At 44.2% G+C, this 21,079-nt stretch overlaps 32 non-coding genes and 3 pseudogenes across 32 annotated transcripts; all 35 read left to right on the forward strand.

The window, feature by feature from the left end:
* Positions 1 to 1,223: 1,223 nt before the first annotated feature.
* On the forward strand, positions 1,224 to 1,342 carry LOC118475253 (5S ribosomal RNA). Its single transcript, XR_004854747.1, has one exon. It is a non-coding gene; the product is annotated as a 5S ribosomal RNA (ribosomal RNA).
* A 201-nt stretch (positions 1,343 to 1,543) lies between these two features.
* Positions 1,544 to 1,662, forward strand: LOC118475255 (5S ribosomal RNA). Its single transcript, XR_004854749.1, has one exon. It is a non-coding gene; the product is annotated as a 5S ribosomal RNA (ribosomal RNA).
* A 201-nt stretch (positions 1,663 to 1,863) lies between these two features.
* Positions 1,864 to 1,982, forward strand: LOC118475256 (5S ribosomal RNA). The gene has a single exon (XR_004854750.1). It is a non-coding gene; the product is annotated as a 5S ribosomal RNA (ribosomal RNA).
* A 201-nt stretch (positions 1,983 to 2,183) lies between these two features.
* LOC118475257 (5S ribosomal RNA) lies at positions 2,184 to 2,302 on the forward strand. Its single transcript, XR_004854751.1, has one exon. It is a non-coding gene; the product is annotated as a 5S ribosomal RNA (ribosomal RNA).
* Positions 2,303 to 2,503: 201 nt separating this feature from the next.
* LOC118475369 (5S ribosomal RNA) lies at positions 2,504 to 2,622 on the forward strand. Its single transcript, XR_004854868.1, has one exon. It is a non-coding gene; the product is annotated as a 5S ribosomal RNA (ribosomal RNA).
* A 201-nt stretch (positions 2,623 to 2,823) lies between these two features.
* Positions 2,824 to 2,936, forward strand: LOC118475378 (uncharacterized; annotated as a pseudogene).
* Positions 2,937 to 3,137: 201 nt separating this feature from the next.
* Positions 3,138 to 3,256, forward strand: LOC118475258 (5S ribosomal RNA). Its single transcript, XR_004854752.1, has one exon. It is a non-coding gene; the product is annotated as a 5S ribosomal RNA (ribosomal RNA).
* A 200-nt stretch (positions 3,257 to 3,456) lies between these two features.
* LOC118475346 (5S ribosomal RNA) lies at positions 3,457 to 3,575 on the forward strand. Its single transcript, XR_004854842.1, has one exon. It is a non-coding gene; the product is annotated as a 5S ribosomal RNA (ribosomal RNA).
* Positions 3,576 to 12,649: 9,074 nt separating this feature from the next.
* Positions 12,650 to 12,769, forward strand: LOC118475380 (uncharacterized; annotated as a pseudogene).
* A 201-nt stretch (positions 12,770 to 12,970) lies between these two features.
* On the forward strand, positions 12,971 to 13,076 carry LOC118475379 (uncharacterized; annotated as a pseudogene).
* A 200-nt stretch (positions 13,077 to 13,276) lies between these two features.
* Positions 13,277 to 13,395, forward strand: LOC118475259 (5S ribosomal RNA). The gene has a single exon (XR_004854753.1). It is a non-coding gene; the product is annotated as a 5S ribosomal RNA (ribosomal RNA).
* A 202-nt stretch (positions 13,396 to 13,597) lies between these two features.
* LOC118475353 (5S ribosomal RNA) lies at positions 13,598 to 13,716 on the forward strand. Its single transcript, XR_004854849.1, has one exon. It is a non-coding gene; the product is annotated as a 5S ribosomal RNA (ribosomal RNA).
* Positions 13,717 to 13,917: 201 nt separating this feature from the next.
* On the forward strand, positions 13,918 to 14,036 carry LOC118475344 (5S ribosomal RNA). Its single transcript, XR_004854840.1, has one exon. It is a non-coding gene; the product is annotated as a 5S ribosomal RNA (ribosomal RNA).
* Positions 14,037 to 14,237: 201 nt separating this feature from the next.
* Positions 14,238 to 14,356, forward strand: LOC118475260 (5S ribosomal RNA). Its single transcript, XR_004854754.1, has one exon. It is a non-coding gene; the product is annotated as a 5S ribosomal RNA (ribosomal RNA).
* Positions 14,357 to 14,557: 201 nt separating this feature from the next.
* LOC118475261 (5S ribosomal RNA) lies at positions 14,558 to 14,676 on the forward strand. The gene has a single exon (XR_004854755.1). It is a non-coding gene; the product is annotated as a 5S ribosomal RNA (ribosomal RNA).
* A 202-nt stretch (positions 14,677 to 14,878) lies between these two features.
* On the forward strand, positions 14,879 to 14,997 carry LOC118475371 (5S ribosomal RNA). Its single transcript, XR_004854870.1, has one exon. It is a non-coding gene; the product is annotated as a 5S ribosomal RNA (ribosomal RNA).
* Positions 14,998 to 15,197: 200 nt separating this feature from the next.
* Positions 15,198 to 15,317, forward strand: LOC118475370 (5S ribosomal RNA). Its single transcript, XR_004854869.1, has one exon. It is a non-coding gene; the product is annotated as a 5S ribosomal RNA (ribosomal RNA).
* Positions 15,318 to 15,518: 201 nt separating this feature from the next.
* On the forward strand, positions 15,519 to 15,637 carry LOC118475262 (5S ribosomal RNA). Its single transcript, XR_004854756.1, has one exon. It is a non-coding gene; the product is annotated as a 5S ribosomal RNA (ribosomal RNA).
* Positions 15,638 to 15,837: 200 nt separating this feature from the next.
* LOC118475263 (5S ribosomal RNA) lies at positions 15,838 to 15,956 on the forward strand. Its single transcript, XR_004854757.1, has one exon. It is a non-coding gene; the product is annotated as a 5S ribosomal RNA (ribosomal RNA).
* A 200-nt stretch (positions 15,957 to 16,156) lies between these two features.
* On the forward strand, positions 16,157 to 16,275 carry LOC118475264 (5S ribosomal RNA). The gene has a single exon (XR_004854758.1). It is a non-coding gene; the product is annotated as a 5S ribosomal RNA (ribosomal RNA).
* A 200-nt stretch (positions 16,276 to 16,475) lies between these two features.
* On the forward strand, positions 16,476 to 16,594 carry LOC118475266 (5S ribosomal RNA). The gene has a single exon (XR_004854760.1). It is a non-coding gene; the product is annotated as a 5S ribosomal RNA (ribosomal RNA).
* A 200-nt stretch (positions 16,595 to 16,794) lies between these two features.
* LOC118475267 (5S ribosomal RNA) lies at positions 16,795 to 16,913 on the forward strand. Its single transcript, XR_004854761.1, has one exon. It is a non-coding gene; the product is annotated as a 5S ribosomal RNA (ribosomal RNA).
* A 200-nt stretch (positions 16,914 to 17,113) lies between these two features.
* On the forward strand, positions 17,114 to 17,232 carry LOC118475268 (5S ribosomal RNA). The gene has a single exon (XR_004854762.1). It is a non-coding gene; the product is annotated as a 5S ribosomal RNA (ribosomal RNA).
* A 201-nt stretch (positions 17,233 to 17,433) lies between these two features.
* LOC118475269 (5S ribosomal RNA) lies at positions 17,434 to 17,552 on the forward strand. The gene has a single exon (XR_004854763.1). It is a non-coding gene; the product is annotated as a 5S ribosomal RNA (ribosomal RNA).
* A 201-nt stretch (positions 17,553 to 17,753) lies between these two features.
* On the forward strand, positions 17,754 to 17,872 carry LOC118475270 (5S ribosomal RNA). Its single transcript, XR_004854764.1, has one exon. It is a non-coding gene; the product is annotated as a 5S ribosomal RNA (ribosomal RNA).
* A 201-nt stretch (positions 17,873 to 18,073) lies between these two features.
* LOC118475271 (5S ribosomal RNA) lies at positions 18,074 to 18,192 on the forward strand. The gene has a single exon (XR_004854765.1). It is a non-coding gene; the product is annotated as a 5S ribosomal RNA (ribosomal RNA).
* Positions 18,193 to 18,393: 201 nt separating this feature from the next.
* Positions 18,394 to 18,512, forward strand: LOC118475343 (5S ribosomal RNA). The gene has a single exon (XR_004854839.1). It is a non-coding gene; the product is annotated as a 5S ribosomal RNA (ribosomal RNA).
* Positions 18,513 to 18,714: 202 nt separating this feature from the next.
* On the forward strand, positions 18,715 to 18,833 carry LOC118475272 (5S ribosomal RNA). The gene has a single exon (XR_004854766.1). It is a non-coding gene; the product is annotated as a 5S ribosomal RNA (ribosomal RNA).
* Positions 18,834 to 19,034: 201 nt separating this feature from the next.
* LOC118475273 (5S ribosomal RNA) lies at positions 19,035 to 19,153 on the forward strand. Its single transcript, XR_004854767.1, has one exon. It is a non-coding gene; the product is annotated as a 5S ribosomal RNA (ribosomal RNA).
* A 201-nt stretch (positions 19,154 to 19,354) lies between these two features.
* On the forward strand, positions 19,355 to 19,473 carry LOC118475274 (5S ribosomal RNA). Its single transcript, XR_004854768.1, has one exon. It is a non-coding gene; the product is annotated as a 5S ribosomal RNA (ribosomal RNA).
* A 200-nt stretch (positions 19,474 to 19,673) lies between these two features.
* Positions 19,674 to 19,792, forward strand: LOC118475275 (5S ribosomal RNA). Its single transcript, XR_004854769.1, has one exon. It is a non-coding gene; the product is annotated as a 5S ribosomal RNA (ribosomal RNA).
* Positions 19,793 to 19,993: 201 nt separating this feature from the next.
* On the forward strand, positions 19,994 to 20,112 carry LOC118475277 (5S ribosomal RNA). Its single transcript, XR_004854771.1, has one exon. It is a non-coding gene; the product is annotated as a 5S ribosomal RNA (ribosomal RNA).
* Positions 20,113 to 20,313: 201 nt separating this feature from the next.
* On the forward strand, positions 20,314 to 20,432 carry LOC118475278 (5S ribosomal RNA). Its single transcript, XR_004854772.1, has one exon. It is a non-coding gene; the product is annotated as a 5S ribosomal RNA (ribosomal RNA).
* A 201-nt stretch (positions 20,433 to 20,633) lies between these two features.
* Positions 20,634 to 20,752, forward strand: LOC118475279 (5S ribosomal RNA). The gene has a single exon (XR_004854773.1). It is a non-coding gene; the product is annotated as a 5S ribosomal RNA (ribosomal RNA).
* Positions 20,753 to 20,951: 199 nt separating this feature from the next.
* Positions 20,952 to 21,070, forward strand: LOC118475280 (5S ribosomal RNA). Its single transcript, XR_004854774.1, has one exon. It is a non-coding gene; the product is annotated as a 5S ribosomal RNA (ribosomal RNA).
* The last annotated feature ends 9 nt before the right edge of the window (positions 21,071 to 21,079 follow it).

The following is a 21,079-nucleotide window of genomic DNA, read 5'->3' on the forward strand; positions in this document are numbered from 1 at the left end:
ATATCACTTATCCATGCATAGGTTAATTTTGATGGGACCCAATAGGTCACCCTAGATTGTTTATCTCATTACCTTGTTTACCCCTGAATCACTTGGGTAGTTTGCTATTGCTTTATATGGTTTTGGGATAATCATTTATCACCTCTATGTTCCAATTCTTGTTGTTATTCTGTTTATGTTCATGTTGTTATCATTAATGTTAATTGGAACATAGAGCTTAACTTGAGAACCACGTGCCACCACAAGGGTTTAATGGGACGCCCTTGGCTGATTAACTAGGAAAGCTAGTGGAAGACTACCTTACCCGAAAGGGGCAAGGGCAGTAGGGGAGAGGTCAGTGCGGGGAGGTCCCTGGTTGATTTTGCTGCGATGGCGGTCAGCCAGGAACCCTGTACTGGATCTTCCCATAAACTGTAGCGGGTTTTCGGAAGCTAGTGGAACTTTGTAAAGGCCTCGTAGTGTTGCCCTGCCGCGCTTCCTAGGTAGAGGTGTATGGGATTCGCGACCCCTTGGCAGATGGGTAACATGACTTGTGGGTAAAGGGTACAACCTCTGCAGAGTGTAAAACTGGTATACTAGCCGAGCTCACGGTCATGAGCAGCTCAGGACTCTCTGATGTTTAAATTATGGAACTTAAATTCAATTTTGTCATTTGCATATGCATGGGTTTATTATTAATTTTGTTCTATTATTTATTAAGGTTTGGTATTTACTTACATCTAGTAATTGCTAATAAAAGTTTGACCAACATTAAAAGCAATGCTCAGCTTTAACCATTCTCTTTGATAAGCCTTACACTCCATGAGCTCCCACCTTTGGTGAGTTCATGTCACATTATTCCCCACAACTTGTTGAGCGATGATCATGTGTGAGCTCACCCTTGCTGTCTCACACCCCCCCACAGGAGAAGAGCAGGTGGTTCAGGAGGAGCCACAAGGCGAGGAGTATGATCTGATCTAGGTGGCGTTTCCAGTCGACATTGGCGCCGACGATCCTTAGTTCGTTTTATGTTTACACTTTTACTTTGTAATAAGTCTTCCGCTATGTAATAAATACTCTGATGATTTATGACATTTATCTCTATACACTCTGTTATTATATGTGTTGTCTTCTTGGCGCATGTATGAGATGCACCTGGCTTGTTCCTTAAAGCCGGGTGTGACACGTGGGCGAGCCGAGCACGGAGGTGTGGGCATAAGAGGAAGGAGGACGCAGGATATGACGGATGCGATCATACCAGCACTAAAGCACCGGATCCCATCAGAACTCCGAAGTTAAGCGTGCTTGGGCGAGAGTAGTACTAGGATGGGTGACCTCCTGGGAAGTCCTCGTGTTGCATTCCTTTTTTTTTGGTTTTATTTTTGTTTGTTTTTCGAACACCAAACCATAGTAAAAATGGGTGACCGTTCTCGTGTTAAATTACCTTTTATTTGTTTTAAGGGGCGTTTTTCGGGTACTTTGTGCGGAGGAAGGATGTCCAGTGCCGTGGGCGAGCCGAGCACGGAGGTGTGGGCATAAGAGGAAGGAGGACGCAGGATATGACGGATGCGATCATACCAGCACTAAAGCACCGGATCCCATCAGAACTCCGAAGTTAAGCGTGCTTGGGCGAGAGTAGTACTAGGATGGGTGACCTCCTGGGAAGTCCTCGTGTTGCATTCCTTTTTTTTTGGTTTTATTTTTGTTTGTTTTTCGAACACCAAACCATAGTAAAAATGGGTGACCGTTCTCGTGTTAAATTACCTTTTATTTGTTTTAAGGGGCGTTTTTCGGGTACTTTGTGCGGAGGAAGGATGTCCAGTGCCGTGGGCGAGCCGAGCACGGAGGTGTGGGCATAAGAGGAAGGAGGACGCAGGATATGACGGATGCGATCATACCAGCACTAAAGCACCGGATCCCATCAGAACTCCGAAGTTAAGCGTGCTTGGGCGAGAGTAGTACTAGGATGGGTGACCTCCTGGGAAGTCCTCGTGTTGCATTCCTTTTTTTTTGGTTTTATTTTTGTTTGTTTTTCGAACACCAAACCATAGTAAAAATGGGTGACCGTTCTCGTGTTAAATTACCTTTTATTTGTTTTAAGGGGCGTTTTTTGGGTACTTTGTGCGGAGGAAGGATGTCCAGTGCCGTGGGCGAGCCGAGCACGGAGGTGTGGGCATAAGAGGAAGGAGGACGCAGGATATGACGGATGCGATCATACCAGCACTAAAGCACCGGATCCCATCAGAACTCCGAAGTTAAGCGTGCTTGGGCGAGAGTAGTACTAGGATGGGTGACCTCCTGGGAAGTCCTCGTGTTGCATTCCTTTTTTTTTGGTTTTATTTTTGTTTGTTTTTCGAACACCAAACCATAGTAAAAATGGGTGACCGTTCTCGTGTTAAATTACCTTTTATTTGTTTTAAGGGGCGTTTTTCGGGTACTTTGTGCGGAGGAAGGATGTCCAGTGCCGTGGGCGAGCCGAGCACGGAGGTGTGGGCATAAGAGGAAGGAGGACGCAGGATATGACGGATACGATCATACCAGCACTAAAGCACCGGATCCCATCAGAACTTCGAAGTTAAGCGTGCTTGGGCGAGAGTAGTACTAGGATGGGTGACCTCCTGGGAAGTCCTCGTGTTGCATTCCTTTTTTTTTGGTTTTATTTTTGTTTGTTTTTCGAACACCAAACCATAGTAAAAATGGGTGACCGTTCTCGTGTTAAATTACCTTTTATTTGTTTTAAGGGGCGTTTTTCGGGTACTTTGTGCGGAGGAAGGATGTCCAGTGCCGTGGGCGAGCCGAGCACGGAGGTGTGGGCATAAGAGGAAGGAGGACGCAGGATATGACGGATGCGATCATACCAGCACTAAAGCACCGGATCCCATCAGAACTCCGAAGTTAAGCGTGCTTGGGCGAGAGTAGGATGGGTGACCTCCTGGGAAGTCCTCGTGTTGCATTCCTTTTTTTTTGGTTTTATTTTTGTTTGTTTTTCGAACACCAAACCATAGTAAAAATGGGTGACCGTTCTCGTGTTAAATTACCTTTTATTTGTTTTAAGGGGCGTTTTTCGGGTACTTTGTGCGGAGGAAGGATGTCCAGTGCCGTGGGCGAGCCGAGCACGGAGGTGTGGGCATAAGAGGAAGGAGGACGCAGGATATGACGGATGCGATCATACCAGCACTAAAGCACCGGATCCCATCAGAACTCCGAAGTTAAGCGTGCTTGGGCGAGAGTAGTACTAGGATGGGTGACCTCCTGGGAAGTCCTCGTGTTGCATTCCTTTTTTTTGGTTTTATTTTTGTTTGTTTTTCGAACACCAAACCATAGTAAAAATGGGTGACCGTTCTCGTGTTAAATTACCTTTTATTTGTTTTAAGGGGCGTTTTTCGGGTACTTTGTGCGGAGGAAGGATGTCCAGTGCCGTGGGCGAGCCGAGCACGGAGGTGTGGGCATAAGAGGAAGGAGGACGCAGGATATGACGGATGCGATCATACCAGCACTAAAGCACCGGATCCCATCAGAACTCCGAAGTTAAGCGTGCTTGGGCGAGAGTAGTACTAGGATGGGTGACCTCCTGGGAAGTCTTCGTGTTGCATTCCTTTTTTTTTGGTTTTATTTTTGTTTGTTTTTCGAACACCAAACCATAGTAAAAATGGGTGACCGTTCTCGTGTTAAATTATCTTTTATTTGTTTTAAGGGGCGTTTTTCGGGTACTTTGTGCGGAGGAAGGATGTCCAGTGCCGTGGGCGAGCCGAGCACGGAGGTGTGGGCATAAGAGGAAGGAGGACGCAGGATATGACGGATGCGATCATACCAGCACTAAAGCACCGGATTGAAAGGGAATTAGGCTGACACCTAGTTCCTATATAATTTTGGTGGTTGAATTGCCCAACACAAATCTTTGGACTAACTAGTTTGCCCAAGTGTATAAATTATACAGGTGTAAAAGGTTCACACTCAGCCAATAAAAAGACCAAGTTTTGGATTCAATAAAGGAGCAAAGGGGCAACCGAAGGCACCCCTGGTCTGGCGCACCGGACTGTCCGGTGTGCCACCGGACAGTGAACAGTACCTGTCCGGTGCACCAGGGGACTCAGACTCAAACTCTTCACCCTCGGGAATTCTCGGAAGCCGGCGCGCTATAATTCACCGGACTGTCCGGTGTGCACCGGACATGTCCGGTGCTCCAAGGAAGCGCGGTCTCCAGAACTCGCCAGCCTCGGGTTCGCGCGGCAGCCGCTCCGCTAAAATTCACCGGACTGTCCGGTGTGCACCGGACTGTCCGGTGTGCCAGCGGAGCAACGGTCATCTTCGCGCCAACGGTCGACTCTGACAGTAAACAGTGCAGAACAGTACACGCGGCAGAAGTCAGAGCAGAGGATCAGAGAGGCACCGGACTGTCCGGTGTGCACCGGACTGTCCGGTGCCACATGAGGACAAAAGCCTCCAACGGTCGACCAGCTCCAACCCCAACGGATAGGATGACGTGGCTGGGGCACCGGACATGTCCGGTGTGCACCGGACTGTCCGGTGCGCCCATCGCCAGCAGCTTCTCCAACGGCTACAAAATTGGATGGTGGCTATAAATACCACCCCAACCGGCCACTTCAAGGTGTGGGAGTCCAAGCAACATTCCAAGTCATCTAGTTGACATACTCAAGCCCTCCCAACCACCTATATTCATTGATCCATCCTATACACAAGATTTAGTCCACTACAACCAACACAAGTGCCACAAAAGAGAGAGCAAGCAATTGAGAGCTACTCAATTGAGTTTAGCCCTAGCGCCTTGTGAGATTCATTGAGAGATAGTGTGTGCTACATCTTTGTGTTCATTTGCGCGTGGAGTTTTTGACTCCCATTCGAACTTCCTCCAAAGTGTTGGAGGCTTGTAAAAGCTAGCAAGAGACACCAAAGATTGTGGTGGTCCTTGTGGGATCGAGAGTGATCCTTGAGAAGAAGAAGAGCTCGCCGATCCTTGTGTGATTGGGAGAGAGGGAAAGGGTTGAAAAAGACCCGTCCTTAAGTGGACTCCTCAACGGGGACTAGGCCTTCGAGGGCCGAACCTCGGTAAAACAAATCACCCGTGTTCATTGTGCTTTTGCTTGTGATTTGTTTGCTTTCCCTTACTCTAAGTTCTCTTGCATTATTCTTTGCTCATATCATTTGGTGTTGCTTCAAGTTAAAATCTCATTTAAGTGAAGCAACACTCCGCAAGAAAAGAACTTGAGTTAGTGCTCTTTTTCATCTAAGCTTTCTTGCTTTGTTATCATAGAATTATTAGTTGTATTGATTTATCTCCTCCGCATTATTTGAAAGCTATACTCTTTACTAGCAAGAACTTAGTTTTTATACTCCGATAATTGTTCATCTTGTTCTAACCACTAATCAAAGGATCTAGTTGGGGGATAAAAGTTTTAATTTTCAGGTTTCGCCTATCCACCCCCCCTCTAGGCGACTTTCAATTGGTATCAGAGCTAGGCACTTCATCTTGAGTCTAACAACTCGAAGTGATGGCTCGTAGAAGATCCCAAAAGAACAAGAAGACCCAGGAGAACAAGGAGGTAACTCTTGAGATATTACTTTCCGATTGTTCTAATTATGTTTCTTGGTCTACTAGAGTGATAAATGCCTTTAGAGCGGTAGACCCACAATTAGAACAAATTTTAGACAAGAGTATTATTCCTCCTAACTATGCTAGGGAAAATGCCTCCGAAAAAGATTTAAGATGTATACGCTTAAACTATCTAGCTTATGACATCTTAAGTAAATCCCTTAGCAAAGAAGATTATCATGCCTTCATAATAAAATATGACAAACCCATTTGTGATGTGCATGATATTTGGATTAGAATTAAAAGCAAATTTAATAAGTCCAAACATGATAGTTCATTTTGTGCTTCTACTTCCCTTGGTATTTGTGATACTAACCCTTGCAAGGAAGAAGAAGAAAATGAACGATGGAGACCAAACGATGAATCCACCTCTCCAAAAGGTTTGTCTTCCCATTTTGATTCCCACATATGTTGTGTGGCTAATGAAAATGATAGCGGAAGCACAAATGAGGATGAGGAGGAAGAAAGAAGCTTTGTGCATCTCTACGCTCGCCTAAGCCAAGAAGATAAGGCGGTCATGCTCAAACTTCTAGAGAGAGCGAGAGAGCAGAGCGAAGCTCGTCAAAAGCTAGAAGATATTCTCTCCATAAAGATGCAACACTTTGACGAGTTGACTAAAGAACATGAGGAGCTAAAGTGCTCTCATGTTGATTTGGTCCAAAGGTATGAAACTATTTCAATTGAGCAAAATAACGCGTTACATTATATCGCTCAATTAGTAAATAAGAATACCTTGCTAAAGGACCAAGTAGAAAAGCTAAAAATTGAAAATCTAGCTTTTCAAGAAAAATATGATATGCTTCTATGTTCTCATGAAAATCTTATGAATGATCATATCATATTAAACATTGCTCATGAGGTTGTGATAGAGAACTTTAAATCCCAACAACCTCACTCGTGCACATGTATTCAAATTAATACTATATTACCATGTGCTAATGCTTGTTGTCCGTCGACAAGCAAATCTTCCTTTGAGCTAGAATTTGCAGGAACAAATGATGATTCATATCAAAAGCTCAAAGAAGAAAATGAGAGGCTAAAGAAGAGCTTGACACAACTAAAAGGGAAATGCATTGCCCAACCTTCTCAAGATAACTGTGATCACATGGTGAAGAAGCTTGAGACGGGAACAACCGTGGCATGCACTACATCCCTTGAAGAAAATGTCAAGGATTTGAGGATTGCAATGAGGAGGGAACAAAATATGAAATTCAACACCTCCTCCAAAAGCCTCAACCACGCCTCCACAAAAGGTAACATCCAAGGTAATGATCAAGTCACACTTCACATTAAGAGGTGTAGTGAATGCTTTGAAGAGGGGCACTTGATTAGGTCGTGTCCCTACATTAAAAATGGCTTGATTATTAACAAGGATGATAGACTTTGTTTTAAATGCTCCAAGAAGGGACACTTGCTTAGATCTTGTCCCCATTTAAAACAAAGAGGCATAGGGTTAGAAAAGAAAATTTTTACTAACCATGCAGCAAGCAATAAACAAGGAAAGAAGAAATCTTCAAAATTTGGAAAACGCCTATGCTACACTTGCCGAAAGAAGGGACATCAATGCAAAGATTGTCCCATTGGTAAAAATCCCACTCCTAACTTGTCATTTGATTCATATATAACTAGGCAACCCAAGATTGCAACTTGTGCTAGAAAGGTAACAAGTTTACCAAGCGCTAGCACAAAGGACACTTGGGTTCCTAGATCCTTGTTTACTAACCTTAACGGACCCATCAAGCGATGGGTACCAAAATGTGCGTGACAAGATTTGTAGGAGAAGGAGATGGTATGAACCTTTGGGGTGCTTGAGGGAGTTAATTCAATTCTTATCAACTCAAGCTGTCAATCTTCAAATGATCTACATATTCAAGATTGACCCAAGGTTACTTCAGTTTATTGTATTCAAAACTCATATCATCTCGGGAAGATATTAATGTTGTAGGAAATAAAGAATCATCATGTGCGGAATATCAAAGCCTATAACATGGAGGAAAGTCAAGGGATGGTAACATTTATATTCTTAAGTGCAATTATCTTAATTTGTCATGTGTCTTGTGTAGTCACATAGAAATAGAAAGCACTTAAGAATGTTTTAAAATTATGTCATCATTCTTTGAAGAAATTCCTCTCATATGGTAGATTGTGTATTTATCAAATTCTATATTATGACAATCTACATGCTTTAAATTATTGCAAGTTCTCATGGCATGTTTCTACATTAATTATTCTATTATTGCCATGTTCTAGATATAGAGAGACACTTCATGTTCTTAAAAGAGTAAGGTGTCATGTAAGGAATTCAAATACTTAGGACACTTATAAAAGGAAAATTCTCTCTATAGCTAGAAAAGTGAGACTAATGTTTTTATCTAAGTAATTTAAGTAGTCTCACTTGTAGAGATAAATTTCTCTATGGAAATGCGTAATCCATCATGACAAGGAAAATCAATCCAATAATATATGTTGTATCTCTTATTGCTTAATTGGATATGATTCTTCTACATTTATCGCTCTCCATGTAATGAATTAGATTTATTCCCTTAAGTTTCAAGAATTTAACCATGCTTGTTTTATGAGTTTGAAACTAGGCATACTTCATGGAATAATCTAGTTCATATTATAAAGTTTCCATGCTTTAGTAATTCACCTTTTCATTCCCTATCAAAATGATTACTAAATGAAAACTAGTGCTTGTGTTGCTAACGTATCTCTTGAGCTTACTTATAAATATGCATAGAAGGGAAAGTACACAAGCCTCATGGGTTGATCTTCACCCAAAAGAAGAAAGGTAAAAGCAAAGGTATGGGAACTCATCTTCTTAATTAAGTTTAGTTCCCATCTCAATGGGTATTTAATCTAAATTATCATATTCTACCCTTGTGAGGAATAGATTCGCTATTGGACCGAAATTAACTAAGTGTGCATTCAAATATCATTTTCTTAATGCTCATTAGAGTCTATTTAATGCCTTTGCGATATTTATATATATGTTATCATATTGATTTGCTTCCAAGTGATGATTAACTAACTTCAATATGATAAAGTAAAATCTCCAATGATTATTAAAATGCTTAAAAGGTGCTCACTCATTTTTCTCAAATGAAATGCACTAATGTTAAGGATTTTACTTCATGTCTGTGTGACTTATGGATGATAAATTGTTCATATTTATTTTCAAAAAATTCATCATTCATCATATACTCCCTTGCGCTATTGACATCTCTCTTGAGTATTTTCAATAAGTTTGGAAGGAAAAAGAGACAACTACAAAGGGAGGACACTCAAATGAAAAAGGAAGAACATCAAGGACAACAACACCTACTTGGACAATAAGGTTTTCACAACAATCAATGGTGTGGTTGTAAGCATTCTAAATCCTTTTTCATTATGAGGTTACCAGGCTTAAGTTATTTGTTGCAAAATTTATGAGCCTTGATCAAAATGTATAATGCTTCTCCCTTTATGTCCTTAAAAGTGAATGCATCGAAATCAATTCTTTCAATTACTTGATGCATATCTTTAGGGGGAGTCCATTATTATATTTTGATTATGTTGAGACTATTGCTTTATCTTAATAATTTCATATGGTCTCTTGCATGAGAATAATGTTTCTCATATAGTATGCTACTACACATCAATCCAACTTGTTCAAGTAATGTCGCTTTTATCAAGGATTGTTGCTTTCATTTCTAAAGTAGCATGCTTATTGGATTCTCCTATTTTTAAGCTTGATTGAAAATTTAATGCCTTTGTTGTTTTCTTGATCGCATATTGGTTGATCATTGAACAACTTCAATTATCACTTATACTTCTTAGTGCCTCATGTAATTTGAATTTGATTTCAATTGTAATTTTAACTGACATCTATCTTGATATGCACTAAGGAAAAAGGAGAATTCATGATTCATTTATACAACTTGTGATCCATTTGATATATGCTAACACTAACTTGAAAAAGATCACTAGTTGTAGAACTCTCTCTTGTGCAAAGTATTTCCACATATTGTCATTATAGGCCTTAAGCATCTAAGACTAAGGACAAAGCACAATGAAGAGAGCATCTCTATGCAAAGGTACAAAAAGGGTAAATCCACTTCCTATTATTTACATATGTACCTAAAATCTTCCTCTTATACATTCTTTACATATCTTGTATAAAAGGAAAAGAAAGCATGTCCTTTGCATTTATCCCTGTTTCACTCATGCATTATTGCATCTTTGCTAAAACTAGATGAAGTGATTCCATTGTCAAAGAGCTTAAAGCTTAACCTTGTAACGAGGATAAGCTACCTTTGTTCCAAAGGTGGATGGTCCTTAAGCCTCTTTGAAATCCTTAAGGGAAAATGCTTAAAATATTTGTAACATGCTTTCTGTAGTGCATAAACTGTCATGAGCATCACACTTATCCTATGACACAATGCACTTCACATTCTATATGATTTAGATATGTTCTCATTAACCTAATTATGTGCAATTGGCATTTTAGGCCAAACTATGTGTTCTCTCCATGCACATATTTAGGGGGAGCAATCTATGTTGTATAGAACTATGATCATGCTTAATTGACATATCTCTTGATCATATCTCTTTCATTTTGGTACAAATGCATATATCCTATTATTCCCGTACCATGACTACGACTAATATGTTTCCAAGTATATTACTATGCTAAGTCGTAGATTGAAAGGGAAATGGAGTCTTCGGCGAAAACAAAGGCTTCCACTCCGTATATCATACTTCGCCATCACTCCAAGCAACTCTCTATTCTTTGGGGGAGAAATGAGCATCAAAGAAAAGGGCTTCGTCTTTGGAGAGAGTAAGAGCCCAAAGCTAAAAGACCGGACTTCGCCTTTGGTATAATCTTAACTTATGCCCAAAAAGGGAAGATAGCACTTCGAGGGCTCTAATGATTCCGTTTTTGGCGATTCATGCCAAAAAGGGGGAGAAATGAGCCCAAAGCAAAAGGACCGCACCACCACCACCAAATTCAAAAACTTAGTGCTTTCCAAAAGTCTTTATCATTTGGTATCCTATTGTGTTCAAAAGGGGGAGAAAGTAGTATTTCAAAAATAGTATTTAAAAACCCTCTTGAACACTAAGAGGTGGATCTCTTTTAGGGGGAGTTTTGTTTAGTCAAAGGAAAAGCATTTGAAATAGGGGGAGACAATTTCAAATCTTGAAAATGCTTTGCAAACTCTTATTCATTTACCTTTGACTATTTGCAAAAGATCTTTGAAATGGATTTATAAAAAGAATTTGCAAAAACAAAACATGTGGTGCAAACGTGGTCCAAAATGTTATATAAGAAAGAAACATTCCATGCATATCTTGTAAGTAGTTTTATTGGCTTAATTCCAAGCAACCTTTACACTTACATTATGCAAACTAGTTCAATTATGCACTTCTATATTTGCTTTGGTTTGTGTTGGCATCAATCACCAAAAAGGGGGAGATTGAAAGGGAATTAGGCTGACACCTAGTTCCTATATAATTTTGGTGGTTGAATTGCCCAACACAAATCTTTGGACTAACTAGTTTGCCCAAGTGTATAAATTATACAGGTGTAAAAGGTTCACACTCAGCCAATAAAAAGACCAAGTTTTGGATTCAATAAAGGAGCAAAGGGGCAACCGAAGGCACCCCTGGTCTGGCGCACCGGACTGTCCGGTGTGCCACCGGACAGTGAACAGTACCTGTCCGGTGCACCAGGGGACTCAGACTCAAACTCTTCACCCTCGGGAATTCTCGGAAGCCGGCGCGCTATAATTCACCGGACTGTCCGGTGTGCACCGGACATGTCCGGTGCTCCAAGGAAGCGCGGTCTCCAGAACTCGCCAGCCTCGGGTTCGCGCGGCAGCCGCTCCGCTAAAATTCACCGGACTGTCCGGTGTGCACCGGACTGTCCGGTGTGCCAGCGGAGCAACGGTCATCTTCGCGCCAACGGTCGACTCTGACAGTAAACAGTGCAGAACAGTACACGCGGCAGAAGTCAGAGCAGAGGATCAGAGAGGCACCGGACTGTCCGGTGTGCACCGGACTGTCCGGTGCCACATGAGGACAAAAGCCTCCAACGGTCGACCAGCTCCAACCCCAACGGATAGGATGACGTGGCTGGGGCACCGGACATGTCCGGTGTGCACCGGACTGTCCGGTGCGCCCATCGCCAGCAGCTTCTCCAACGGCTACAAAATTGGATGGTGGCTATAAATACCACCCCAACCGGCCACTTCAAGGTGTGGGAGTCCAAGCAACATTCCAAGTCATCTAGTTGACATACTCAAGCCCTCCCAACCACCTATATTCATTGATCCATCCTATACACAAGATTTAGTCCACTACAACCAACACAAGTGCCACAAAAGAGAGAGCAAGCAATTGAGAGCTACTCAATTGAGTTTAGCCCTAGCGCCTTGTGAGATTCATTGAGAGATAGTGTGTGCTACATCTTTGTGTTCATTTGCGCGTGGAGTTTTTGACTCCCATTCGAACTTCCTCCAAAGTGTTGGAGGCTTGTAAAAGCTAGCAAGAGACACCAAAGATTGTGGTGGTCCTTGTGGGATCGAGAGTGATCCTTGAGAAGAAGAAGAGCTCGCCGATCCTTGTGTGATTGGGAGAGAGGGAAAGGGTTGAAAAAGACCCGTCCTTAAGTGGACTCCTCAACGGGGACTAGGCCTTCGAGGGCCGAACCTCGGTAAAACAAATCACCCGTGTTCATTGTGCTTTTGCTTGTGATTTGTTTGCTTTCCCTTACTCTAAGTTCTCTTGCATTATTCTTTGCTCATATCATTTGGTGTTGCTTCAAGTTAAAATCTCATTTAAGTGAAGCAACACTCCGCAAGAAAAGAACTTGAGTTAGTGCTCTTTTTCATCTAAGCTTTCTTGCTTTGTTATCATAGAATTATTAGTTGTATTGATTTATCTCCTCCGCATTATTTGAAAGCTATACTCTTTACTAGCAAGAACTTAGTTTTTATACTCCGATAATTGTTCATCTTGTTCTAACCACTAATCAAAGGATCTAGTTGGGGGATAAAAGTTTTAATTTTCAGGTTTCGCCTATCCACCCCCCCTCTAGGCGACTTTCACGGATCCCATCAGAACTCCGAAGTTAAGCGTGCTTGGGCGAGAGTAGTACTAGGATGGGTGACCTCCTGGGAAGTCCTCGTGTTGCATTCCTTTTTTTTTGGTTTTATTTTTGTTTGTTTTTCGAACACCAAACCATAGTAAAAATGGGTGACCGTTCTCGTGTTAAATTACCTTTTATTTGTTTTAAGGGGCGTTTTTCGGGTACTTTGTGTGGAGGAAGGATGTCCAGTGCCGTGGGCGAGCCGAGCACGGAGGTGTGGGCATAAGAGGAAGGAGGACGCAGGATATGACGGATGCGATCATACCAGCACTAAAGCACCGGATCCCATCAGAACTCCGAAGTTAAGCGTGCTTGGGCGAGAGTAGTACTAGGATGGGTGACCTCGTGTTGCATTCCTTTTTTTTGGTTTTATTTTTGTTTGTTTTTCGAACACCAAACCATAGTAAAAATGGGTGACCGTTCTCGTGTTAAATTACCTTTTATTTGTTTTAAGGGGCGTTTTTCGGGTACTTTGTGCGGAGGAAGGATGTCCAGTGCCGTGGGCGAGCCGAGCACGGAGGTGTGGGCATAAGAGGAAGGAGGACGCAGGATATGACGGATGCGATCATACCAGCACTAAAGCACCGGATCCCATCAGAACTCCGAAGTTAAGCGTGCTTGGGCGAGAGTAGTACTAGGATGGGTGACCTCCTGGGAAGTCCTCGTGTTGCATTCCTTTTTTTTTTGGTTTTATTTTTGTTTGTTTTTCGAACACCAAACCATAGTAAAAATGGGTGACCGTTCTCGTGTTAAATTACCTTTTATTTGTTTTAAGGGGCGTTTTTCGGGTACTTTGTGCGGAGGAAGGATGTCCAGTGCCGTGGGCGAGCCGAGCACGGAGGTGTGGGCATAAGAGGAAGGAGGACGCAGGATATGACGGATGCGATCATACCAGCACTAAAGCACCGGATCCCATCAAAACTCCGAAGTTAAGCGTGCTTGGGCGAGAGTAGTACTAGGATGGGTGACCTCCTGGGAAGTCCTCGTGTTGCATTCCTTTTTTTTTGGTTTTATTTTTGTTTGTTTTTCGAACACCAAACCATAGTAAAAATGGGTGACCGTTCTCGTGTTAAATTACCTTTTATTTGTTTTAAGGGGCGTTTTTCGGGTACTTTGTGCGGAGGAAGGATGTCCAGTGCCGTGGGCGAGCCGAGCACGGAGGTGTGGGCATAAGAGGAAGGAGGACGCAGGATATGACGGATGCGATCATACCAGCACTAAAGCACCGGATCCCATCAGAACTCCGAAGTTAAGCGTGTTTGGGCGAGAGTAGTACTAGGATGGGTGACCTCCTGGGAAGTCCTCGTGTTGCATTCCTTTTTTTTTGGTTTTATTTTTGTTTGTTTTTCGAACACCAAACCATAGTAAAAATGGGTGACCGTTCTCGTGTTAAATTACCTTTTATTTGTTTTAAGGGGCGTTTTTCGGGTACTTTGTGCGGAGGAAGGATGTCCAGTGCCGTGGGCGAGCCGAGCACGGAGGTGTGGGCATAAGAGGAAGGAGGACGCAGGATATGACGGATGCGATCATACCAGCACTAAAGCACCGGATCCCATCAGAACTCCGAAGTTAAGCGTGCTTGGGCGAGAGTAGTACTAGGATGGGTGACCTCCTGGGAAGTCCTCGTGTTGCATTCCTTTTTTTTTGGTTTTATTTTTGTTTGTTTTTCGAACACCAAACCATAGTAAAAATGGGTGACCGTTCTCGTGTTAAATTACCTTTTATTTGTTTTAAGGGGCGTTTTTCGGGTACTTTGTGCGGAGGAAGGATGTCCAGTGCCGTGGGCGAGCCGAGCACGGAGGTGTGGGCATAAGAGGAAGGAGGACGCAGGATATGACGGATGCGATCATACCAGCACTAAAGCACCGGATCCCATCAGAACTCCGAAGTTAAGCGTGCTTGGGCGAGAGTAGTACTAGGATGGGTGACCTCCTGGGAAGTCCTCGTGTTGCATTCCTTTTTTTTTTGGTTTTATTTTTGTTTGTTTTTCGAACACCAAACCATAGTAAAAATGGGTGACCGTTCTCGTGTTAAATTACCTTTTCTTTGTTTTAAGGGGCGTTTTTCGGGTACTTTGTGCGGAGGAAGGATGTCCAGTGCCGTGGGCGAGCCGAGCACGGAGGTGTGGGCATAAGAGGAAGGAGGACGCAGGATATGACGGATACGATCATACCAGCACTAAAGCACCGGTTCCCATCAGAACTCCGAAGTTAAGCGTGCTTGGGCGAGAGTAGTACTAGGATGGGTGACCTCCTGGGAAGTCCTCGTGTTGCATTCCTTTTTTTTGGTTTTATTTTTGTTTGTTTTTCGAACACCAAACCATAGTAAAAATGGGTGACCGTTCTCGTGTTAAATTACCTTTTATTTGTTTTAAGGGGCGTTTTTCGGGTACTTTGTGCGGAGGAAGGATGTCCAGTGCCGTGGGCGAGCCGAGCACGGAGGTGTGGGCATAAGAGGAAGGAGGACGCAGGATATGACGGATGCGATCATACCAGCACTAAAGCACCGGATCCCATCAGAACTCCTGAAGTTAAGCGTGCTTGGGCGAGAGTAGTACTAGGATGGGTGACCTCCTGGGAAGTCTTCGTGTTGCATTCCTTTTTTTTTGGTTTTATTTTTGTTTGTTTTTCGAACACCAAACCATAGTAAAAATGGGTGACCGTTCTCGTGTTAAATTACCTTTTATTTGTTTTAAGGGGCGTTTTTCGGGTACTTTGTGCGGAGGAAGGATGTCCAGTGCCGTGGGCGAGCCGAGCACGGAGGTGTGGGCATAAGAGGAAGGAGGACGCAGGATATGACGGATGCGATCATACCAGCACTAAAGCACCGGATCCCATCAGAACTCCGAAGTTAAGCGTGCTTGGGCGAGAGTAGTACTAGGATGGGTGACCTCCTGGGAAGTCCTCGTGTTGCATTCCTTTTTTTTGGTTTTATTTTTGTTTGTTTTTCGAACACCAAACCATAGTAAAAATGGGTGACCGTTCTCGTGTTAAATTACCTTTTATTTGTTTTAAGGGGCGTTTTTCGGGTACTTTGTGCGGAGGAAGGATGTCCAGTGCCGTGGGCGAGCCGAGCACGGAGGTGTGGGCATAAGAGGAAGGAGGACGCAGGATATGACGGATGCGATCATACCAGCACTAAAGCACCGGATCCCATCAGAACTCCGAAGTTAAGCGTGCTTGGGCGAGAGTAGTACTAGGATGGGTGACCTCCTGGGAAGTCCTCGTGTTGCATTCCTTTTTTTTGGTTTTATTTTTGTTTGTTTTTCGAACACCAAACCATAGTAAAAATGGGTGACCGTTCTCGTGTTAAATTACCTTTTATTTGTTTTAAGGGGCGTTTTTCGGGTACTTTGTGCGGAGGAAGGATGTCCAGTGCCGTGGGCGAGCCGAGCACGGAGGTGTGGGCATAAGAGGAAGGAGGACGCAGGATATGACGGATGCGATCATACCAGCACTAAAGCACCGGATCCCATCAGAACTCCGAAGTTAAGCGTGCTTGGGCGAGAGTAGTACTAGGATGGGTGACCTCCTGGGAAGTCCTCGTGTTGCATTCCTTTTTTTTGGTTTTATTTTTGTTTGTTTTTCGAACACCAAACCATAGTAAAAATGGGTGACCGTTCTCGTGTTAAATTACCTTTTATTTGTTTTAAGGGGCGTTTTTCGGGTACTTTGTGCGGAGGAAGGATGTCCAGTGCCGTGGGCGAGCCGAGCACGGAGGTGTGGGCATAAGAGGAAGGAGGACGCAGGATATGACGGATGCGATCATACCAGCACTAAAGCACCGGATCCCATCAGAACTCCGAAGTTAAGCGTGCTTGGGCGAGAGTAGTACTAGGATGGGTGACCTCCTGGGAAGTCCTCGTGTTGCATTCCTTTTTTTTGGTTTTATTTTTGTTTGTTTTTCGAACACCAAACCATAGTAAAAATGGGTGACCGTTCTCGTGTTAAATTACCTTTTATTTGTTTTAAGGGGCGTTTTTCGGGTACTTTGTGCGGAGGAAGGATGTCCAGTGCCGTGGGCGAGCCGAGCACGGAGGTGTGGGCATAAGAGGAAGGAGGACGCAGGATATGACGGATGCGATCATACCAGCACTAAAGCACCGGATCCCATCAGAACTCCGAAGTTAAGCGTGCTTGGGCGAGAGTAGTACTAGGATGGGTGACCTCCTGGGAAGTCCTCGTGTTGCATTCCTTTTTTTTGGTTTTATTTTTGTTTGTTTTTCGAACACCAAACCATAGTAAAAATGGGTGACCGTTCTCGTGTTAAATTACCTTTTATTTGTTTTAAGGGGCGTTTTTCGGGTACTTTGTGCGGAGGAAGGATGTCCAGTGCCGTGGGCGAGCCGAGCACGGAGGTGTGGGCATAAGAGGAAGGAGGACGCAGGATATGACGGATGCGATCATACCAGCACTAAAGCACCGGATCCCATCAGAACTCCGAAGTTAAGCGTGCTTGGGCGAGAGTAGTACTAGGATGGGTGACCTCCTGGGAAGTCCTCGTGTTGCATTCCTTTTTTTTTGGTTTTATTTTTGTTTGTTTTTCGAACACCAAACCATAGTAAAAATGGGTGACCGTTCTCGTGTTAAATTACCTTTTATTTGTTTTAAGGGGCGTTTTTCGGGTACTTTGTGCGGAGGAAGGATGTCCAGTGCCGTGGGCGAGCCGAGCACGGAGGTGTGGGCATAAGAGGAAGGAGGACGCAGGATATGACGGATGCGATCATACCAGCACTAAAGCACCGGATCCCATCAGAACTCCGAAGTTAAGCGTGCTTGGGCGAGAGTAGTACTAGGATGGGTGACCTCCTGGGAAGTCCTCGTGTTGCATTCCTTTTTTTTTGGTTTTATTTTTGTTTGTTTTTCGAACACCAAACCATAGTAAAAATGGGTGACCGTTCTCGTGTTAAATTACCTTTTATTTGTTTTAAGGGGCGTTTTTCGGGTACTTTGTGCGGAGGAAGGATGTCCAGTGCCGTGGGCGAGCCGAGCACGGAGGTGTGGGCATAAGAGGAAGGAGGACGCAGGATATGACGGATGCGATCATACCAGCACTAAAGCACCGGATCCCATCAGAACTCCGAAGTTAAGCGTGCTTGGGCGAGAGTAGTACTAGGATGGGTGACCTCCTGGGAAGTCCTCGTGTTGCATTCCTTTTTTTTTGGTTTTATTTTTGTTTGTTTTTCGAACACCAAACCATAGTAAAAATGGGTGACCGTTCTCGTGTTAAATTACCTTTTATTTGTTTTAAGGGGCGTTTTTCGGGTACTTTGTGCGGAGGAAGGATGTCCAGTGCCGTGGGCGAGCCGAGCACGGAGGTGTGGGCATAAGAGGAAGGAGGACGCAGGATATGACGGATGCGATCATACCAGCACTAAAGCACCGGATCCCATCAGAACTCCGAAGTTAAGCGTGCTTGGGCGAGAGTAGTACTAGGATGGGTGACCTCCTGGGAAGTCCTCGTGTTGCATTCCTTTTTTTTTGGTTTTATTTTTGTTTGTTTTTCGAACACCAAACCATAGTAAAAATGGGTGACCGTTCTCGTGTTAAATTACCTTTTATTTGTTTTAAGGGGCGTTTTTCGGGTACTTTGTGCGGAGGAAGGATGTCCAGTGCCGTGGGCGAGCCGAGCACGGAGGTGTGGGCATAAGAGGAAGGAGGACGCAGGATATGACGGATGCGATCATACCAGCACTAAAGCACCGGATCCCATCAGAACTCTGAAGTTAAGCGTGCTTGGGCGAGAGTAGTACTAGGATGGGTGACCTCCTGGGAAGTCCTCGTGTTGCATTCCTTTTTTTTTTGGTTTTATTTTTGTTTGTTTTTCGAACACCAAACCATAGTAAAAATGGGTGACCGTTCTCGTGTTAAATTACCTTTTATTTGTTTTAAGGGGCGTTTTTCGGGTACTTTGTGCGGAGGAAGGATGTCCAGTGCCGTGGGCGAGCCGAGCACGGAGGTGTGGGCATAAGAGGAAGGAGGACGCAGGATATGACGGATGCGATCATACCAGCACTAAAGCACCGGATCCCATCAGAACTCCGAAGTTAAGCGTGCTTGGGCGAGAGTAGTACTAGGATGGGTGACCTCCTGGGAAGTCCTCGTGTTGCATTCCTTTTTTTTTGGTTTTATTTTTGTTTGTTTTTCGAACACCAAACCATAGTAAAAATGGGTGACCGTTCTCGTGTTAAATTACCTTTTATTTGTTTTAAGGGGCGTTTTTCGGGTACTTTGTGCGGAGGAAGGATGTCCAGTGCCGTGGGCGAGCCGAGCACGGAGGTGTGGGCATAAGAGGAAGGAGGACGCAGGATATGACGGATGCGATCATACCAGCACTAAAGCACCGGATCCCATCAGAACTCCGAAGTTAAGCGTGCTTGGGCGAGAGTAGTACTAGGATGGGTGACCTCCTGGGAAGTCCTCGTGTTGCATTCCTTTTTTTTTGGTTTTATTTTTGTTTGTTTTTCGAACACCAAACCATAGTAAAAATGGGTGACCGTTCTCGTGTTAAATTACCTTTTATTTGTTTTAAGGGGCGTTTTTCGGGTACTTTGTGCGGAGGAAGGATGTCCAGTGCCGTGGGCGAGCCGAGCACGGAGGTGTGGGCATAAGAGGAAGGAGGACGCAGGATATGACGGATGCGATCATACCAGCACTAAAGCACCGGATCCCATCAGAACTCCGAAGTTAAGCGTGCTTGGGCGAGAGTAGTACTAGGATGGGTGACCTCCTGGGAAGTCCTCGTGTTGCATTCCTTTTTTTTGGTTTTATTTTTGTTTGTTTTTCGAACACCAAACCATAGTAAAAATGGGTGACCGTTCTCGTGTTAAATTACCTTTTATTTGTTTTAAGGGGCGTTTTTCGGGTACTTTGTGCGGAGGAAGGATGTCCAGTGCCGTGGGCGAGCCGAGCACGGAGGTGTGGGCATAAGAGGAAGGAGGACGCAGGATATGACGGATGCGATCATACCAGCACTAAAGCACCGGATCCCATCAGAACTCCGAAGTTAAGCGTGCTTGGGCGAGAGTAGTACTAGGATGGGTGACCTCCTGGGAAGTCCTCGTGTTGCATTCCTTTTTTTTTGGTTTTATTTTTGTTTGTTTTTCGAACACCAAACCATAGTAAAAATGGGTGACCGTTCTCGTGTTAAATTACCTTTTATTTGTTTTAAGGGGCGTTTTTCGGGTACTTTGTGCGGAGGAAGGATGTCCAGTGCCGTGGGCGAGCCGAGCACGGAGGTGTGGGCATAAGAGGAAGGAGGACGCAGGATATGACGGATGCGATCATACCAGCACTAAAGCACCGGATCCCATCAGAACTCCGAAGTTAAGCGTGCTTGGGCGAGAGTAGTACTAGGATGGGTGACCTCCTGGGAAGTCCTCGTGTTGCATTCCTTTTTTTTTGGTTTTATTTTTGTTTGTTTTTCGAACACCAAACCATAGTAAAAATGGGTGACCGTTCTCGTGTTAAATTACCTTTTATTTGTTTTAAGGGGCGTTTTTCGGGTACTTTGTGCGGAGGAAGGATGTCCAGTGCCGTGGGCGAGCCGAGCACGGAGGTGTGGGCATAAGAGGAAGGAGGACGCAGGATATGACGGATGCGATCATACCAGCACTAAAGCACCGGATCCCATCAGAACTCCGAAGTTAAGCGTGCTTGGGCGAGAGTAGTACTAGGATGGGTGACCTCCTGGGAAGTCCTCGTGTTGCATTCCTTTTTTTTTGGTTTTATTTTTGTTTGTTTTTCGAACACCAAACCATAGTAAAAATGGGTGACCGTTCTCGTGTTAAATTACCTTTTATTTGTTTTAAGGGGCGTTTTTCGGGTACTTTGTGCGGAGGAAGGATGTCCAGTGCCGTGGGCGAGCCGAGCACGGAGGTGTGGGCATAAGAGGAAGGAGGACGCAGGATATGACGGATGCGATCATACCAGCACTAAAGCACCGGATCCCATCAGAACTCCGAAGTTAAGCGTGCTTGGGCGAGAGTAGTACTAGGATGGGTGACCTCCTGGGAAGTCCTCGTGTTGCATTCCTTTTTTTGGTTTTATTTTTGTTTGTTTTTCGAACACCAAACCATAGTAAAAATGGGTGACCGTTCTCGTGTTAAATTACCTTTTATTTGTTTTAAGGGGCGTTTTTCGGGTACTTTGTGCGGAGGAAGGATGTCCAGTGCCGTGGGCGAGCCGAGCACGGAGGTGTGGGCATAAGAGGAAGGAGGACGCAGGATATGACGGATGCGATCATACCAGCACTAAAGCACCGGATCCCATCAGAACTCCGAAGTTAAGCGTGCTTGGGCGAGAGTAGTACTAGGATGGGTGACCTCCTGGGAAGTCCTCGTGTTGCATTCCTTTTTTTTG

This window comes from Zea mays, unplaced genomic scaffold (assembly GCF_902167145.1).
Source record: "Zea mays cultivar B73 unplaced genomic scaffold, Zm-B73-REFERENCE-NAM-5.0 scaffold_43, whole genome shotgun sequence".
NCBI lineage: Eukaryota > Viridiplantae > Streptophyta > Magnoliopsida > Poales > Poaceae > Zea > Zea mays.